This window comes from Triturus cristatus, chromosome 2_2, assembly GCF_964204655.1.
Source record: "Triturus cristatus chromosome 2_2, aTriCri1.1, whole genome shotgun sequence".
In the NCBI taxonomy this organism is placed as follows: Eukaryota; Metazoa; Chordata; class Amphibia; order Caudata; family Salamandridae; genus Triturus; species Triturus cristatus.
In genome coordinates, this window is record NC_140582.1 from 638,514,700 (window position 1) to 638,530,868 (window position 16,169).

The 16,169-nt window shown below is 52.6% G+C and overlaps 1 pseudogene; it reads right to left on the minus strand.

The window, feature by feature from the left end:
- Positions 1 to 4,624: 4,624 nt before the first annotated feature.
- On the minus strand, positions 4,625 to 16,014 carry LOC146862606 (28S ribosomal RNA; annotated as a pseudogene).
- Between the last annotated feature and the right edge of the window lie 155 nt (positions 16,015 to 16,169).

Here is a 16,169-nt window from a genome sequence, read left to right on the forward strand (position 1 = left end):
ACACTAGGCCTATAGCCTGTAGAATCGCTGGGACCCCAAGAAACCACTCAAGGTAGTGACACAGGGGACCCACGGGGACTGTATGCAGTGTGTAAACACAACCGCAGGTTCCCGTTATCTTCTATGGGAAATGTCACGGTTGGAAATGTAAAGATTAGGGACACTTCTAATCGATTTAGGTCCAAACCCTTTTGGACTTAAGAAGTTCTAGGGCTAGCACCCACGAGAGCACCGGAGTATTCGAGTTACCTCACCCAGGGAAGCCGGGTGCATAGGTGTCTTTTGGTGTCGGGTCGCGTCGTCGATTTCAATAGGAGCCTGCAAAGAACTGCTGCTGCCAAGAAGAGGAGAAGTGTCTGAAGAGATCCAAGCCTGGATCTGGGATGGAAGGAACCTGAAAGCAGAGGGGACAGAGTCTGGGTCACTAGCCAGTGACCAAGGGCAGGATGGACCAATGCCCACAGATGCTGGGTGCATCAGGTGAGTTGATGGGTGTCTTGACTCATCAGCCACGAGGTCCAGGAGGCGTCGACGAAGTCCACGAGCCGGATTCGAGCTGGCCCACAAAGTCTGTTGAGTGCTGCAGAGAAACCAGGAAAGCCCAAGCAGAAAAGGAGTTGCCTTCGTGGGGAACTGCTAGCCAACAGGCTAGTGATCGCGAAGGAGCCTCAAGCGGTCACACTTGAAGCTGGCCCATGTGTAACTCGTGGAGTGGAGGCCAACAATCTTCGGTGCAGGAGGTGCTCAAGGATGGGGCTACTCAGAGCCCAAAGCACAACTTCAAGGAGGACCAGGAAGATAGTGTTGCTTCAAAAGTTCACGGTGTCCAGGGGTCACGGTTCCACGTCACCCACGATAGCCACGTGCCTCAGCTTTGCTGTGGACTCAGGGTAGCCTCGAGGAAGTCTGGAAATCCACCTCTGGTGATGCAAAGACTTTGGCGTCCGGCGGGAGCTTCAGCAGAGGAGTCACTCCTTGACCCCAAGGGAGATTTCTTCAGTCTTCTAGTCAGGATAGAACGTCAAAGTTCCAGAATATATGTAGCAGAGTTTTGTCCAGGGTAATCTAAAGTCCTATGGACTGGACTCCTATACTTATAGTAAGTTTAAGGGATGGACTAACTCTAAGGCCCCACCTATGGGTGGGCTTGGAAAGAGGGGTGGTTATACCCATTTCCTTTGTCCAGTTTCGTGCCAGAGCAGGGGCAGGTAGCCCCTGCAACCGGTTTGAACTGGGCTATGCACAGGGACAGCAAACGTGCCCCCAGTGCAGGACTTCAAAGCACAAGAGAGTGCTCCCGCCCAGCCCCAATACACATCTGCCTGTCTGGGGAGGTGGTCACACCTCCTTTCAACAGGAAACCTATTGTTCAGGCCTCCCCTGCCTGAGTTTCGGTCAGCAGCAGGAGGCCAGACCCATGTCTGTGGCAGAGGCATCCATTTTGTGATGCCAGGGCTCAGGAAAGACCTACCGGGTTTAGCCAGTGTGAACATGTCTCTCCCTCTAGCAGGGTGGAATGCTACCCACGCTGCCAGAATTGGTGGGGGGGGTAGTATTCCAAAGCGTTTGATACCAAACACGACATGTTTTGATGCAGCCATCCCAAAGTTAGCATTTACTGCGAGGTTATAATGCACTTAAGAGTATATGGTATGGCTGTATCACAGAACAGCTATAAGGAAGGATTTCCAAAAGCTGCAGAGGGGCTCAGCTCATGCTTGGGCACCCTCTCACATAAAACCAAGCACTCTGCCTTCAGGATTGTCAAGGACTGCCATAGGAGTGGCTTATAGGTTTATATGTGTCTGTATATATGTGTGGATATAGGTAGCCTATACCACTATAAGGGGTGCAAGCACACCCTTACCCAGGCTGCAGTAGCAGACCTGTAGTGCCATTTTGGAGTGCTTCCCAGGGGTGTCATAATACATGCGTCAGCCTCTGAGGTACCTATGCCCTATGTACATAGTATACCATATACTAGGGGCTTATAAGGCACTCCAGAATCCAATTAGATATGTACGTAATGTACATGCAAACCATTTTAGAGAAGAAGCAGCTAGGCTGTGGTCCTGATTAGCAGGGCCACAGCCAGACTAAGGTAAAAAAACAGTGAAACACCAGCAAAAAGTGGGGGTACCCATGTGAAGCAGATCCTACTCTTCTACAGGCGTGACCATCTGACTGGGCCCAAAGGATGCCAATATGCCCACCCGTTCCTTCATGGGAGGGCTCCCACCTGCCCTTGCAGGGCTTTGGGGCCCTGCATCCCTGGGGCTCGGAGACCCCAGCTAAGCCTCAGGCAGCAAATGGGGGTCCCTGACGGACCTCCAACTCAGGCCCATGGCGGAGCTTAACCCATCCTTGGGCCCGCCCAGTGGTCACGGGCCAGGCCGTGCAAGGGAGGCCTCCACAGGCCTGCTTCGGGCCACCAAGAGCCCCGGCCTATGTTCCTGAACCCAGCCAAGCTGAGGAAGGCCTGCAGCGTGTAGGATGGAGCCTGGGGTGGGAGCAACCGGCCAGAGCTCTCCGGCCCGGATGCCCAAGGGAGGACTACCCGGGACTGACAGAGCCCGTCCCGGGCACTTTGCCACCCAGCAGGCCAGAGGACAGAGCCCCATACAGGGGGGGAGCTGGTGCCTGATCCCAGCCCATCTGGTCCCGGCTGAGAACCACCAGCCAGTAAGGGGTTCTGGCATACCCTGTCCCTACTAATCCAGAGGAAAGATACCCCTCTTTCTGGTAACCCTTGCGCACGAGTGACGGAGGGGCCCCAGGGCGCGGAGGTGCCTGACCTCCTGGAGCCCTGGCTGGGATTAGGGAGATGGACAAGACCTCATCAGGACTTCCAGGGCAGCCCAGACATCTGGTCACACCATTGGAAAGCATTGTGCGTGACCAGATGGCCGAGGGGAAAGGCACGAAGGACGGACATCTGCCCGCCCGAGCCTTAACGGAAGAGCCTCCCGGGCCCCGATGGGGCCCCATCCCCAGCATCTGGACCCTCGGCTAGCTTGCAGGAAAGGGGGACTTCAGCACCCCAGGGCCTGCCGGACGGAGCTTAAGCTCCGGGCCCGGTCCCTGCTTCTGAACCCAGCCAGGCCGGGGAGATCCTACCCGGGCCCGGAGGGACCCAGGTCCCCAGCATATGGACTTTTCTTTGTATTGCAGGACCGAGGGGCTCCCGCATCCCAGAGCCTGCTGGACGGAGCTCAAGCTTGAGGCCCGGTTCCTTCTTCCAAACCCAGCCAGGCAGAGGAGTGCCTTCCCGGGCCCTGGTGGACCCCCGTCCCCAGTGCCCAGACCCTGGTCTGGCTTGCAGAACAGGGGGCTCCTGCACCCTGGGGCCTGCCAGACATATCTCAAGCCCTGGGACCAGTCCCAGCTTTTGAACCCTAGGCCAGGCGGGGGATAGCCTCCAAGGCCCCAATGGACCAAGGTCCCCAGCACCCAGACCCTCAGCTGGCTTGCAGGATGGTGGGGCTCCTGCACACCCAGGGCCTATGGGATGGAGCTCAAGCCCCAGGACCAGTCCATGCTTCCGAACCCAGCCAGGCAGAGGAGAGCCTCCCTGGGCCCTTGTGGACCTTCTTGTCCCCAGCACCCAGACCTTCTCTGGCTTGCCAGACTGGGGGGACTACTGCACCCCAGGGCCTGCCAGACAGAGCTCAAGCCCCCCGGGCCCAGTCCCTGCTAACGAACCCTAGGCCTGGCCAGGGAGAGCCTCCCCAGGCCCCAGTGGAGCCCCTGGAAGGTGCGGGACATCCACAAGTCATTCCCATTCCAGACTGGGACCAGGTGTCCCCTGCTCAGGGCTACCCCGAATTCTCCACAGGCTCCAGCTCGATGCCCCTTCCATACAGGGCTGGCCTTCTACCGCTCCTTGCCCCATAGACAGCAGGTAGCTAGGCAGTCCTCCGTGCTCTGCAGCCGCCCTCCTCTGGCAACTGACTGTCACCCCTACCCCCAGACCATTGGGCATCAGGGTGCTGACTCAGGCAGGTGTGCCTTCCAGCTTCCCGGAGCCCGGAGGCCATGTCCTCTCCCCATGGGCCTGCCCAGGAAGCCCATTTCCTCGACTATTAAACCCCCACATAGTGGGGGCCTACAGAACCCTGTGGACGAACAAAAGTTGGAGGTAGCCCGGCCAGCCTGCAGGTCAGCCATCTGGTTGCCCAGCCCCCAGGGTCATCTGGTCGCCCAGCCTGCAGGGCCATCTGGTCACCTGGCTGCATGATCAGATGGTCCAGGATGACCCAGCACCCAGATGGCCTGGAAGGGCCGGACCCAGTCGCCCTTGCAGTCCGATGACGGCGAGGGTGGCCAGGCGCTCCGAAGCCACCGCTTGGGAGGCTCCCTCCCCGGGGCTGCTTGCCTTCCTGCTTGACTTGCGCAGAAGCAGTGGGAAGAGGGGGCCCGGCTGGCCCACGCCATCTGGTCACCCTGCTGACTAGCAATGGGATGGTGGCCCCCATCCCCGCAACCCAGTGGGGCAGGGATGGGAGGGGGAGGCCCCATGCCAGAAGGCACATTGTGGAGGTGGCCTCTCGCGGGCACAGTGGCAGAGGGACCCACCCCCGTGTGTGGTGGGGGAGGGCATCCACGGGCACCCACAGACGGAGAGACAAAAGATTGGCTCAGGAGATGACTTTCAATAGTTTGCAGCATGGTAGCTGCTCTGCTACTTAGAAAACCCTGACCCAGAGTAAGGTTGTCTATGAATGAATTAGCACCGGGTACCCCACGAACATGCGGTGCACTAAGGTTGAAGGAGGCGGCCCCCTTCTGTCCGCGCTCCAGTTCCCAAGTGAGCAGCTCTATGCACCGGCCCCCCAAAAGAGGCTGGCTATCCCAGGCCAACCAAGGCTCCACAGCACTACGGTATCATTACGGTTTAGGGGGGATTCTGACTTACAGGCGTTCAGCCAGAATTCCACAGATGGTAGTTTCGCCCCATTGGCTCCTCAGCCAAGCACATACACCAAATGTCTGAACCTGCGGCTCCTCTCGTACTGAGCAGGATTAGTATTGCAACAGCACATCATGAGTTGGGTAAAACTAACCTCTCTCACGACGGTCTAAACCCAGCTCACGTTCCCTATTAGTGGGTGAACAATCCAACACTTGGTGAATTCTGCTTCACAATGATAGGCAGACCTGACATCGAAGTATCTTAAAGTACCATCGCTATGAACGATTGGCCGCCACAAACCAGTTATCCCTGTGGTAACTTTTCTGACCCCTCCTGCTTGAAACTCAAAAAGTCAGAAGGATGGTGAGGCCCCGCTTTCACGGTCTGTATTCATACTGAAAATCGAGATCAAGTGAGATTTTGCCCATCTGTTCTGCAGGAGGGTCCTGTCCTCCCTGAGCTCACCTTAGGACACCTGCATTATCGTTTGACAGATGTACCGCCCCAGTCATACTCCCCACCTGCCACTGTCCCCAGAGTGGGTCACGTCCGCTGTGTGCCAGGCACATGGAGCCAGAAGCGAGAGACAATGTGGCTCTCCCCCCCACCTCACCGGGTAAGTGTAAAAACAATAGGAGTAGTGGTATTTCACCGGCAGCCCGAGGGCCTCCCACTTATCCTGCACCTCTTTTGTCTCTTCACAGTGCCAGACTAGAGTCAAGCTCAACAGGGCCTCTTACCCGCTGATGCTGCTAAGCCCGTTTCCTTGGCTGTGGTTTCGCTAGATAGTAGGTAGGGACAGTGGGAATCTCATTAATCCATTCATGCTCGTCACTAATTAGATGACGAGACATTTGGCTATTTCTGTACCATCACGTGGTGGCTCATTCTGGGTTAATATGCTGCCCATCCGCCTCAAATCGGTTTTGCTTCCAACAATACAACATTCGTTCGTCCCGGAGTACAGCCACACTGAACGCTGTCCTCACTGGAACTGGGATCACGTATAGGTCAGAGATAGTACACCCTGCAGTACTATTCCAACAATTTAAAATTGTCTACGAACAGTCCTGAGAAATTAAAGTATGATTAGCAGGACATCAATAATAAATGTGAGGTATGCAGTGATTATGTGTATGTAATTATCTGAGACCTATTCTTCATTCAAGACACTTCAATAATCATGATGTACACATTTGTATCTAAATTATTATAAGCACACATCTATAAAAATACATATCTATAAATTGCACATCTAACTAGAAAATGCACATTTATAAAATTCTATAAACTTCACATCTATAAAATTCACATCTATACTAATTCTTGTGTCAGCTGTAAACTATTATGTAACTGTTTAACCACATTTAAATATGAATGAATCAACATTTTAAAACAATATGTTTTATAAGGGTGACATGTGTGCTGCAAGAAAGTGTAAATCTCATCATAAGCTTGATATTTAATTGTCCATGAATACTTAGCACATTTTAAGAGTGTGCATTAAAGTAGTCAGGCAAATATTTGTATTGAAAGGGAATGATATTTGCAGACCTAGATCAGCCAGAGCAACATCATTACATTGAGGCCAAATACCACGACATCCAACAATAAAGCCATGACATTTTACAGTGTTACATTTGTTAAGGTCTTTGATTTGCAGTGACAGATCCTAATAGTATTTAACTTTACTCTCAAACTCTAATTCAAGGGGATTCTGTGAGTTTTTGTAATGAATTGAAACATTAATCACTACAGCTGTACCATTTTTGGTAAACACTACATCTGGTTTTCGTAGTTCACCTTGATTATTCTTAACATGAGGGTCCCTATATTCCATCCAACCACACCTTTTCGCTCTACCAATGAGCAATTCCAGAATTTTGTTATTTCTTTTTGATCCTAATATCCTTGGTTTTGGGACATGCACCTGAAATATGTGAAATTATTTTTGCAAACATCTTTACAGTACCAACATGTAGCGAATGTACAATTTCTTCCCCTAGTGATGGTTTCTCTAGTATAAAAGACATTGGCTTTTACATCAGCGCAGCTATGTGCTGATTTTCTTTCATTTTGTTATGCTTGCTGATCCAGAAATTTGAGGTTGTATTACTTGCTAAGTATTTTATACCATCACCTTGGACAGGGAGATTTGCCCATTTCTCAACTTCTTCTTTTCTCCAATCATATGTTGCTAACAAATTCAAATCATAACTCAGAAACCTACTGTCTAAAATGTTCAGTTTGTGTGTTTTGATTATGTTATCAATTTTTTCATTGATTACTTCTCCTTCATTCATGAATGAATGAGCTATGTACAGATCTGGAGCTGCCCTGACATACAATAAACTATTGACTTTGTTTAGACCAATTGTTGTACATAGTTTTGTATACTGAGACCCCCAAAGGATCTTTTCGAATATAGTAGACTATCACATGTGTATGCAGGTAGGTGTAAAAAATGTTTGAAATACTTTTTTTATTGTGTGATCCAGAATATTTAAAGTTTTAGCTTCTGTTCCTGTCATTTCCAATTTAAATGACAGTTTAGGGATCAAGTACTGACGCAAAATGTATATTTGCTGCGTGGGCTTAGGTGGTAGATTATCAATTATTTTTAGCCCAATTAACAACAACCTCATTAATTTTGCTGTTGCTTGTATGGCCAGTGTGTGGATGAATGTTCAATCCAAGGTATCTCTCACTTTCTCCTGGATGAATCTTTTCAATATTTTGTTTTTCAAACTGCCATGGTTTACAGTTGTTAATCAGGACTTTATCTTTATGGTGACTTATATAAAATCCATGTGATTGTTTCACATTAAGTTTTTAATCCCGTTGTTTTACTGAATTTTCAATGATTTTCAGATTTGTAGTCATTCCTTCCCAGGTGTTGCTGAGTACTGCGATGTCATCGGCAAAGGCAAGAGCGCTGATTTTCTCAATAGGAACATCAGATCTGAATGTCAAGCCCTTGCAGTCTTTCTGAAGATCACAGATCAGAGGATCCATGGCAATGTTAAATAGCAGTGGGGATAAAGAGTCACCTTGTTTAACCCCAGATTTCATTATTATTTCAGGAGTTGCTTCGTTGTTCTTCGCTGTTCTTTCCCCTGAAAAATGTTGTTGAGTCAGTGTACAAGTCTTTTATTATGTCTCTGATGTATGATGGAACTCTGTGCCCCCACAGCCGGTCGCTCCTCACCCCTGCTCTGCCGCTGCTCTGCCGCTGCTGGCCGCTTCCTGCTGCCTGCCTGACCTCTGCTGCTGACGCCGATTCCGCTTCACTGCTGCTGCCCTTCGCCTCCCGGTAGGTGCTGCCTCCTGCTCCCTGCCGACCGCTGCCCCCCTTCTTTCCGCTCTCTCTCACCGCCGCCGCTGCCCCTGGGTAGCTTCCCTCGTTTTTTCCCGCCGCTGACCCCACTGACCCGCCTCCCCTCGCAGCCCATTGGCCACCCCGCTCCCGCCTCCCAGCTGACCCTCCCTCCCGGCTCCTTACTTAAGGGGACCGCGGTGGGCTGGTCAGTGTGACCCCTGTGCCCCTACAGCCAGTCGCTCCTCACCCCTGCTCTGCCGCTGCTGGCCACTTCCTGCTGCCTGCCTGACCTCTGCTGCTGACGCCGATTCCGCTTCACCGCCGCTGCCCTTCGCCTCCCGGTAGGTGCTGCCTCCTGCTCCCTGCCGACCGCTGCCCTCCTTCTTTCCGCTCTCTCTCACCGCCGCCGCTGCCCCTGGGTAGCTTCCCTCATTTTTTCCCGCCGCTGACCCCACTGACCCGCCTCCCCTCGCAGCCCATTGGCCACCCCGCTCCCACCTCCCAGCTGACCCTCCCTCCTGGCTCCTTACTTATGACGCCCCCTGAGCGACCGCGCAGCGGGAGCGCGCAGCGGGAGCACCGATTGAGCACCGAAGGTGCGCCAAAGGTAAGCCCGTCTGCGCCCGTCCGTGCCTGGACCGCGCCCAGCACCAGACCCCCTGGTCCCCACGTCCGCCCCCCCCCGCAGGACCTACAAGGCCGCCACACTCAACGCATTCAACACCGGCCGAACCCCCGGATGCTACCGAGCATCCCCGCGACGCACTCATGGACCCTTCATCTGCCGATCATGCAACTTCTCCTGCCTCCGAACGTGCACCGCGCCCACCAAGACAGACAACAGCAACCACCTCAAGTGCATCCTGATCAACACCCGCTCCGTCCACAGACACGCCGTGGAACTCTGGAACCTCCTCGACACCGCATCTTCAGACATCGCCTTCCTCACGGAAACCTGGATGAACACCTCCTCAGCCCCCGACATCGCCATCGCCATCCCGGACGGCTACAAGATCATCAGGAGGGATCGCATCAACCAGACCAGAGGAGGTATCGCCGTCGTACACAAAAGCACCATTCGCATCTCGACTGACACCACCGACTCACTCAACACCACCGAGCACCTGCACTTCCAGATTCACACCGACCCCAAGACTACCCTAAGAGGCACCCTCATCTACAGACCCCCGGGACCGCGCACACAATTCTGCAAAGACATCACGGACTTCATCAGCCCACACGCCCTCCCATCCACTGACTACATCCTCCTCGGGGACCTCAACTTCCACCTGGAGAACAACAAGGACCGCAACACCACCGCCCTGCTGGACAACCTCGCCAACCTCGGACTCAAGCAACTGGTCAACACCCCCACCCACTACGCCATCCACACGCTCGATCCCGTCTTCTCATCCAGCAAGCACATCACCTTCAGCCATTCCACCGGACTTCACTGGACTGACCACAGCTGCGTCCACTTCAGTTTCAGAAATAACACGGCCCACCACCACCTGAAGCCGGTTCCCCACAGAAACTGGAGCAGGATCACTGCCGACCAGCTCACCACCTCCCTCAGCCAGAGCCCACCTGTCAGGACAACGGACCCCAATGCAGCAGCCCGCAACTTCACACAGTGGCTGGCCGCCTGTGCCGACGACCTCGCCCCACTGAAGAACCCACTCACCAGGCCCAGAAGCAAGAAGGCCCCGACCGACCCGTGTCCCCACCATATCTTCAACAAGGCAGACTCTACCATCGCACCCCACCTCCAAGACATCATCAACACCTCCTTCGACACTGCCACCTTCCCGGAGAGCTGGAAGCATGCCGAGCTCAGCGCCCTGCTGAGGAAACCAACAGCAGACCCGACCGACCTCAAGAACTTCCGCCCCATCTCGCTCCTTCCTTTCCCTGCCAAAGTCATCGAGAAGGTCGTCAACAAGCAACTGTCCGCCTTCCTCGAGACTAATGGATCCCTCGACCCATCGCAGTCTGGATTCAGAGCCAACCACAGCACCGAGACCGCCCTCATCGCAGCCACCGACGACATCCGAGCTCTGCTCGACAACAGGGAAACAGCGGCGCTCATCCTCCTGGACCTCTCCGCAGCATTTGACACTGTCTGCCACCGCACCCTAGTCCAACGCCTCAACGACACCGGCATCCAAGGGAAGGCTCTGGAATGGATCACCTCATACCTCGCCGGCAGAACACAGAGTGTACGCCTCCCTCCGTTCTGCTCCGAGGCCACCGAAGTCATCTGCGGCGTCCCGCAAGGATCGTCGCTCAGCCCCACCCTCTTCAACGTCTACATGAAACCCCTCGCCGCCATCGCACGCCAACACAACCTCAACATCATCTCCTACGCCGACGACACCCAGCTCATCCTCTCCCTCACCAGAGACCCCGACACCGCCAAAGCCAGCCTAAGCGAAGGGATGAAAGACGTCGCCGAATGGATGACCATCAGCCGCCTGAAACTGAACACAGACAAGACAGAAGTCCTCATCCTTGGACCATCACCCTCCGCATGGGACGACTCCTGGTGGCCCCCGGCCCTAGGCACCGCACCCAAGCCAACAGACCACGCACGCAACTTGGGTTTCATCCTGGACTCCTCCCTATCGATGACCAGACAAGTCAACGCCGCCTCCTCATCATGCTTCCACACCCTCCGCATGCTCCGCAAGATCTTCCGATGGATCCCGACCGAAACCAGGAAGACGGTCACCCAGGCCCTCGTTAACAGCCGACTAGACTACGGAAACACCCTCTACGCCGGAACCACAGCCAAACTTCAGAAAAGACTCCAGCGTATCCAGAACGCCTCCGCCCGACTCATCCTGGAAGTCCCCCGATGCAGCCACATCGCGAGCCACCTGAGAGACCTGCACTGGCTCCCTGTCAACAAGAGAATCACGTTCAGACTCCTCACCCACGCACACAAATCCCTCCACGACCTGGGCCCTAGGTACCTCAACGACCGCCTGACCTTCTACACGCCCACCCGCCAGCTACGATCCGCGCACCTCGCCCTCGCCGCCTTTCCCCGCATCCAGAGAGCCACCGCCGGAGGAAGATCCTTCTCCTACCTGGCGGCTAAGACATGGAACTCCCTGTCCATCCGCCTGCGGCTGACCCAGGACCACCTCGCCTTCAGGAAACAGCTCAAGACCTGGCTGTTCGAGCAGTAGCAGACCCCCTCCCCCAAGCGCCTTGAGACCCTTCCGGGTGAGTAGTGCGCGTTACAAATTCCTTGATTGATTGATTGATTGATTGTGCCTTGCAAGACTATGCAGAATGTGACCATGGCTGACAGAGTCAAAGGCTTTTGAGATATCTATGAACACTTCTGCTAATGAGTTACTGTTCTTTGGTGCCCCTTTCATGATATTTTGCAGAAGAGTCAGATTTTCGAGACAACCTCTAACCTTCAAGAAGCCTTTTTTGTTTCATATTCTATTCAACAAAAATGGGAGTCTTTTAGTTAGTGTTTTTGTGAATAAATTCATAAACGCAGTACCGATGGTAATTGGTCGCCAATTACAGATTTTTTTTAAAGTTTGCTAATCAGTACATTCTTAGGTATAAATATCGTCCGGTTCTTTTTAATACTTTCTGGTACACTTCTCATCGATAACCAAGATGATAACATTCTGGGCAGCAGTCTTGGTTGCTTGTTATGCACGTTATTGAAAATTTCATCAGCACTGATTTGGCAAGTGGCATCTTCTGCCCCATCAGTGTTAATCCTGGCAATATTCCTTTTCTCTTTTTAAACATTGCCTGGTATTCTTTGTAGCTGTCCTTTGCTTTTGCATAATTTTTCTTGTGTGTCCGATTGAGCCTTCCATTTTTTTTGCCTTTCTTTGTTATCTTGTTTTCTCCTGAGACATTCTGGTGCTCATCTTGAGCAGGGTTCATAGGCTCATTATTGAGTTCGCTTGCTGGCTCTCTACGATTTGCTGGCACAGGACTTATATCAGTGGTGTTTTCTGAGATATAAGTCACTATCTCATCCATCAGATTCATAGCAGCATTGTGTTGCTCTATTTTTTTGGTGTACTTCTCAACTTCTGTGATTCTATCCTCCAGCTCATCAAAGTTTTTGATTTTTTAGGCACGTTTTCGATTGATAAATTCTCCGCGCTTTTCTGTTGTTTCTTCCTCTGTAACCTCTGGTTCATCGCAAGAGTCATTTCAGAGACGATTGATGATTGCAGTGCTTCTTTTGCTGATTTTTTACTCTTATCTCTTCTATCTCTTTTATCTGCAATTCGTTTTCTGTTATTGTCAAGATGCGGAACCAGCAGCGCATTCATATTTCTCTGGTTCTCATAAACTTTTTCAAATTCTGCTAATAGCAGTATTTCTTCCTGTGACCATAATTTTGATGGTTTGCTGCCTGCTAGAGCTGCTAGTCTAGCCTCATTTTGTACTCTTGGATGCTCATGCCGAGCACGTTGTGAAACTCCAATCTTTGTTCCAAATCAGAGGTCACAGAAGTTGCACAGAAATTGTAGCTCTCCTTTTTACGGTTTTGTTTACATTTGGCAAAATGGCATGCAATATTGTGGTATTCGGCTTCTTTGTCACGTTTTGAGCAATAGGTTTTGAGATAGAAGCCTTCATGCTTGTTAGAAACATGTTTTCTTAGTTCTTTAAAAGTTCCCAATAAGTCTCCACACAAGTCACATTTTTATTTCCATTATGTTACTTTCTTTGTGTAATCACTTTTCTTTGTATTCAATTCTCTGCTGACCTCGTACACATCAGGTACATTTTCAAAGTTGGTTGTAACAATGTCATTCTTGGCTGAGGAGGCCACAAATTTGATGGTTTAGCTGAGGTCTACTGTTGTATCTTCATCTGCTATGGAGGGTGAACTGGGTACTATATCGTGACCTGAATCGTTGTTGCTTGTTGCATTGTTTGAAGCGGGTGCTGGGTTGTGAAATTTGGTGAGGATGTTAATGATTTTTGGAAAAGACAGCACCTCCTTACGCCATCTTAATAGGGTTTTTAATCTCCAGGATCTATTCCATCTAGAATTGTGATTGATTGCTTTGCCATTTCTCACTATTACGCTGCCCGCCATGATAGATCCTTGTTTGGCCTGTCTCTAAACACTTCTCTATGCAGAGTCTAGCACTATAGAGGCAGCTACCGGCGGGACCACTTGGAGATAAAGGCCACTACAACTGAGACTAGGTTAAGACAGTCATAGTTACTCCTGCCCAACTGAGAATAGGTTAAGAGAGTCATAGTTACTCCCATCGTTTACCCGCGTTTCATTGAAGATCTTCACTTTGACATTCAGTCCAGTAATCACATCACCTCAACACCCGCCTCAGGCCTTCATGATGCTTTGTTTTAATTAAACAGTCAGATTCCTCTGGTCCGCACCAGTTCTATGTCAGCTGCTAGGCGCCGGCCAAGACACAACGCCGGCCCTGTGCCCCCGGTGAGTGGCGACCACCGCAGCCGGGTTGATACACAGGAATGGCCGGATTGCATCCAGAGTCACCACTGCCCCAGAGGGCAGGGCCTCATCCAGCTGTGGCGCGTGTCTTGCCCCGCTTCATGCCCCAGCCCTAATGACCCAGCCCTTAGAGCCAATCCATATCCCGAAGTTACGGATCTGGCTTGCCAACTTCCCTTACCTACATTGTTCCAACATGCCAGAGGCTGTTCACCTTGGAGACCTGCTGGGGATATGGGTATGGCCTGGCACAAGATTTATACCATCTCCCCCGGATTTCGAAGGACCAGTGAGAGCTTACTGGATGCTGCCAGAACCGCAACGCTTTCCAAAGCTCGGGCGCCTCTCTCGGGGCAAACCCATTCCAGGGTGCCCTGCCCTTCACAAAGAAAAGAAAACTCTCCCCAGGGCTCCCGCCGGCTTTTCCGGGATCATTTACGTTACCGCACTGGGCGCCGTGAGGGCGCCCATCTCCACTACTCCGGGTTGGGGTTCTGCACTCCATTTCAATTGGGCAAGTGCAATGGAGGCCATCACTCATCCCTTCCGAATGGTGCTCCCCCATCTCTTAGGACTGACTGACCCATGTTCAACTGCTGTTCAAATTAAACTCTTCTCCACTTTGGCCTACAAAGTTCTTGTTTGAATATTTGCTATTACCACCAAAATCTGCACCTGCGGCCGCTCCACCCGGGCCCTCACCCCGGTCTTCCGTGCGTACCACAGCGACTAATTGATTCAGCAGGTGAATTGTTACACACTCCTTAGTGGATTCCGACTTCTATGGCCACCTTCCTGCTGTGTATATCAACCAACACCTTTTCTGGGTTTGGATGAGCTTCCCCATCGCGCGCCTTAACCCGACGTTTGGTTCATCCTGCAGCACCAGTAATGCTTACCAAAAGTGGCCCACTAGGTACTCACATTCCATGCTCGGCTCCACGCCAGCAAGCCAGGCTTCTTACCCATTTCAAGTTTGAGAATAGGTTGAGATCATTTCGGCCCCAAGACCTCTAATCATTCACTTTACCAGATAAAACTGGGGCTTTGAGCGCCAGCTATCCTGAGGGAAACTTCAAAGGCAACCAACTACTAGATGGATTGATTAGTCTTTCGCCTCAATACCCAGATCGGACGACCGATTTGCACATCAGGACTGCTATGGACCTCTACCAGAGTTTCCTCTGACTTAGCCCTGCCCAGGCATAGTTCACCATTGTTTGCGTCCTATCACGCACGCTTAGGTTCGACATCCCCAATGGAGTGGGTGAGAAGTGCCGCTTGTGTGCCCACCGCTGGAAGTGCAGTGGCATCCCACATCAGCCGGCGGGTGCCGGCCCTCACCTTGATTGTGACAAAGGGTTTAACTCGGCCCTCCGTCTCGCGCACTTGTTAGACTCCATGGTCTGTGTTTCAAGACGGGTCGGTGGGTAACCAACAGCGCTGCAGACCCCTGGCACCAGACGTGGGTTTCCCCGTCTAGAGGCGCAATGCGGTCAGGTTGCACTGAGCACAGTCTGCCCCAGTCGACAGTCATGCCAGGAGCAGGGGGCTTGTGCCCCCTTACCCGCCCCAGCATTCCCAGAGGGGCTGCCGAATGCGGGTGCCCAGGGGAGGGCACAGAGAGGGTTGAATCTCCCTCGGCCCCATAGACACAGTGAAGTTGCTGCCAGGGGGGCTGTAACACCCTCCGCCAGAGCAGAGGGCCACCTGCCACCCAAAAGCCTTCCTTGCCAACCCGTAGCCGTTTGCGGCACACCACCGCTTGGGAAATGCGCCCTGCGGGGGCCGAGTAGGGCCTGGGTGCCGGTCCCACAGAGGGGAGCCACCTGCCAGGCCACCAACGTTCCCGCCATGTTGAATCCTCCGGTTGCACTACACGGACCCCACCCGTGTACCTCTCGACGGTTTGATGCCCTATGAAACTCTCTCTTCAAAGATCTTCTCAACATTCCCTTACGATACTTGTTGGCTATTGGACTCGCACACGTATTTAGCCTTAGGTGGAGTTTACCACTTGGTTTGGGCTGAATTCCCAAGCAACCCGACTCAGAGTGGACCCGATTCCGGCATGCCGGGGCTGCTATCAGCGTAACATCGTCTGCGGGGTGACCACGACTTGGGCCCCCTAAGTGACGCCAGTGAGTTGGTATTCTGTATGCCAAATTTCCTGTGCCCGTCGCCAGGCGGGGGTTCGGCACTGTGCTCTTCCCGCTTACCGGGGGAATCCTGGTTAGTTTATTTTCCTCCGTTTAGTTATATGCTTAAATTCAGCGAGTTGCCACATCTGATTTGAGGTCGTAGTCGTAAAAATGCAGAAGCGTCGGGGGGAGCCACTGGGGAAGGCCAGGCCCTTTGACAGCAGGGGCCTGGCGTCCCGGTAGCATGCTCCCTCTTTCCCCAGATCATATCTAAAGGGGGTTTGCCCTCCCCGGGAAACCGGCCGTGGAGGTGGG